A 4,506-nucleotide genomic window follows, 5' to 3' on the forward strand; every position below is an offset into this window, starting at 1 on the left:
CAGGGGCGGGGGGGCCCCGTGTGTGATCATACAGAGACACGTGTGTGTGAACAGAGACTTGCGTGTGAGCGGAGACACGTGTGTGTACACATGGAGACACGTGTGTGGACACAGACACACCAGTGTGAATACAGAGATAGGTGTCTGTGAACACAGAGACGTAACTTGCACATACATGCGCGCACACCTGCATACAACCGCCATGCGCACACACGTGCGCACACACGTGAACTCACACAGGCACACACACAGATGTGCACACGCACACGTGCACATACATGCATGCACAGACGTGTGTGCACGCATCCATGTGCGCACACAAACACACATGCACACACATACGTGCACATCTGTGCACACACACACCCCATGTGCATACACACCCGTACACGTGTGCGCACACACCCCAGGTATACACACACACTTGCGCGCACGCTGCCCCCGAGGTGTCCATCCGCTCCTCCAATGGAATCCAGCACTCCCTGCAGGAATACGTCGGTACTCCTCCCCCCCACCCCAGTTGGCTGCGTCCCCCTCCCGCCCGCCTCCTGCTGCAGAGCAGCCCATCATTAACGGGCTTCAGGTGGTTCCACTGGTACCTCCATCCCCGGCTGAAACATCTCCTCCCTATCCCGCCCCCACGGCCACTGTGGGGCAGGTGGAGGGGACCAAGGGTGGACACATCTACCCCACCGTGGGGACACCTGCACCTCACCCACGGGGCATCTTTATCCCATCCTTGGGAACACCTGCACCCCACCTTAGGGATGAACTGGGACAAAAGGAAAGAAAGCAATAATGGGCAGAGGCTGCGGTGAGGGTCTGGAGGGGTGGCTGTGATACCCTAACGTATCCGGGAAGGGATGTCACCCAAGGGCATGGAGCCATCGGTGGCAGAGGCAGAAGGGGGGCAGCTCCTGGCTGGGGACCATAAGCAGAGCAGAGTCCCTGCTCTGGGACTACTTCGGAGGATTAAAGGATTTAATCCCAGGATTTGAACTGGCGCTTGGAGCAGGATGGGGACATTTGGTAGTTTGGGCAGATTTTCACCCCAATTTTGGCAGCTTGTGGAGCTCCAGCATGTGCCAGCACCAAAGCCTCTGGGGACTCTTCCTCTGGGTATCAAACGCCACAGCCCAGGATGAAGCTGTCAGATTGGGCTGGGATAAAAGTGCTGCATTGATCTCGGATAATAAATTGCTCCCTAGCAGGACGGCAGGAATGAAAAACCACGGCCCTGATGCAAGGATGATGGGCAGACTACAGGGTACCCTCTGGGGCTGTGCAAGGATGGCCATGGGAGCCAGAGGAGCAGCTGGATTCTTCCCCAGTCCCAGCGCAGGCACAGAGGGGTCCCAACACAGGCCTCATCCTGCATCCCAGCCCAGGATCCCACTGCAGTCCCAGCCCAAGCTGGATCCTGCCCCAGGCCTAGCTCCCCCTGCTGCCAGGCTGGATGGGTCCCAGCATGGTTCCTGTCCAGGCATGGGGGGTCCCAACTTGGCAGATGGGGATGGAAAGAGCATCCCAGGGTATTGGAGCATCCTGGGATTCTGAACCACTTCAGGATGGAACAGGGCACAGGGAGGAGACCAGAGCAGCTGGAGGAGCTGGAGCACTCAGAGGGGATCAGTGAATCCTGGGGCATTGGAGCATTCCATGGGAGTGGAACATCCAGGGAGAGGCTGGAACTTCCTGAGGGGTCACAGCTACACAGCCCCCCTGGATTCCCCCCCCCCCCCCCCCCCCGAGGGTGATTTGTGGGTTCCTAAGTCTTAATTGGATCTCCCCAGTCCCCAACAAGGCCACCCACCAACCTGTCACAGGGAGGTTGACATATGAAATTTATTTAGGAAAACCAAAACCCACCAAAAAAAGAGAAATAATAATAAAGGAGGAGGAGGAGGAGGAGAAACAGTAGGGGAAGGAGGAGGAAGAGGAAGAGGAGAAGGAGGAGGAAGAGGAGAAGGAGAATAAGAAAAGCTGGAGGAGGAAAGGAAGAAAGAGAAGTCATCTCCTCCTCAGGCTCCATTGGAGTCCAGAACAACCAGTGCCGCAAGACAGAAGGACAGAAAAGCTGGAGGAGGTTTGCACACCCACACACGCCTGTGCACACTTGTGGGTGAGCTGGGCTGGGTGCCAGCTGCACTCCCCAGTATCCAGAGGGGTATATACAGGGGCAGGAGCTAGGAAAGCATTGACTACCTACACACACCAGCAGCAGGGGCTGGAAAAGTGGGATACAGCTGGGAAATGGGCATCCCTGTGTGCCCCCATCATGGTGTAGTACCCAGGATGCAGAACCCAAGTGCAGGACACCCCCGCATCTATCAGATGGAGAGATCCCTGCATCGTCAGGCATCCCTGGGATGCAGGGACTCTCTTTGAACAGTTGTACCTACTGGCACGTTGGTGCCAGCGCTGTGCCAGCATCACAACAGGGATGGAGCTGCTATCCTCTTGCAGCTTGGGGGTTTGCTGCCTTCTGGGACCATCCCTACCCCCTATGGCAGTGTGGGGAGGGGGAAAAAGGCTTAAGGGGCTCTTGGAGGAAAAGCCATGGGCCAACAGACAGACTCAGTCACCAGGTGGGTCCCACCAGGGTTCAGACAAAGCATCTCACTAAAGGCATCTCCGAGTAGGTAAGGCAGAAGGAATTCAGGTCACTTCATCCACGTGGAGCAGCTCAGCATTGGGGTCTCCCATTGCTCCTGCAGAGACATGCTCCAGGTATCCTAAGAACATAGGCAAGTCATGCTAACAGACTAGCCGAGGAGTGAAGCAGCCACACAGCAGGAGGGACCTGCTGTGGCACCATTTGGGATAGTGCCATGGAATACTGCAGAGGAGTGGGGATGGGGCGGCAAATGGCCCCATGTCCACTCTTGATCCCAATGTGACCAACACCAATGCCAGCAGTGCCAGAATTTTCCCATGCTGCTCCCATCGCCTTTTCCTGCTGTGGTGGTGGACTCATTCAGCTCCCATAAGCTGGATGATGCAGCCTGGGGGCTCAGTGCACCCTAATCCCTCAAGGCTGAGCATCCACCCTCAGCCCCAGCTCCCTCTTCAGCTCTGCCCCAGCAGGGTGAGCTGCTCACCGCAGTTCCCCTGCTCATGGGTGTTTCAAGTGGCTTTGGTTGGGGTGACAGAGCCCTGGGTTACACACAGCTGGTCGGACCCTGGAGGCTGGTGGAGCCCCTGGGACTGAGGGGGTCCATATGGGTTGGGTTGTGGGACTGGAGAGACCACAGGAAGGCCAGCAGGGTCCATGCACAGTGGTCTGTAGGACAGGAGGAACCAGAGGAGAGCATTGGGGTCCATGCATGGTGGTCTGCATGACCAGAAAAACCACAGGAGATGGTGGGGTGCATGCGTGGCAGTCAGGACAAGAAGGGAGTGGTGGAAGACCACCAGGATCCATGCATGACCAGATCAACCATGGTAGACCAACAGCATCCATGCATGGTGCCAAGTAGGACCGGAGGGACCACGGGAAAATGGCAGGGTCCATGCATGGTGGTCTGCAGGACCAGAGGGATCCCAAAATGTTGGCAGGATCCATGCAACAGAAGTTGGTGTGGCAGGAGTTGTGAAGCCACTGTGAGCTAGGGATGTTCACAACACGGTCACCAGGGAAGCTGCTTGCAGTGAGGAGGCTCCCAGGTGGCCACCTCAGAGGAACACCTACATAGTGAGGACACAGCAAGGACACAAATGGGACCAGATGGACCCCCTCTGGAGCACAGCCTCCCCTGTGCATGCAAACCACCAGCAGGACCCCACAGCCTTGGCATGTGTAGCCCTTGCAGGGGACGTGGTTGTGTGGTTGCATGAGACTGGGCTGTGTGAGAGATATGAGCCCTTCCATGGGTGAGTGGGTCCAGGGGTCCTAGGGAGGTGGGGCTTTTAGCCAACAGATGCTCAGCAGCTGCTGGGAAGAGGCTGGAGCTGGTTCTCTAGTGTGGAACCCAGCAGGGGATGCAGGCCATGGCCATCCCACTCTGGTGTCTCTTCCTTCCTCCAGCTGGAGCCAACCTTCTTCCGTGGACCTGATCCGTGGCCCATGGCAACACCCCCCATATGCTCTACAGCCACCCCCCAGCTCTCCCACTGACCCTCACCATCCACTGCCCACACCATCCCCCTCTGTCCTGCTCACCCACGCACACCCATGTCATGGTGACTGACCCCTCTAGGGGTGCTTCCACCAAGGACATCATTCCTATTGTCACCCCATGGGGACAGGACCTGCAGTCTTAAGGCAGCTTAAAGCACATCCATCCCCCAGCCCCACTGTGTCCCTTGGTGCTCCCAGCCACGAAGGCAGTGTCCCACTGGGTGGACAGGACACCTGAACACCTGCCCTGGAGGGCGGAGACAGTCACCCAGTGGTGGGGAAGGACTGGTGGTGGGTGCTGGCAGCACACAGCCCTTGCCGTGGTAGTCCAGAGTCACTGATATTCCCCCAAACCTCCTCCCATTGGCTGGGGGATGAGGCTTGGG

General features: G+C 57.6%; 1 protein-coding gene across 1 annotated transcript in view; it reads right to left on the minus strand.

Moving 5' to 3' along the window:
* Positions 1 to 4,506, minus strand: part of PDE2A (phosphodiesterase 2A) — a 30,362-nt gene that overhangs the window by 5,760 nt on the left and 20,096 nt on the right. The window lies entirely within an intron of this gene.

The sequence above is a fragment of the Corvus brachyrhynchos genome, unplaced genomic scaffold, assembly GCF_000691975.1.
Source record: "Corvus brachyrhynchos isolate BGI_N302 unplaced genomic scaffold, ASM69197v1 scaffold3, whole genome shotgun sequence".
Taxonomy (NCBI): Eukaryota; Metazoa; Chordata; class Aves; order Passeriformes; family Corvidae; genus Corvus; species Corvus brachyrhynchos.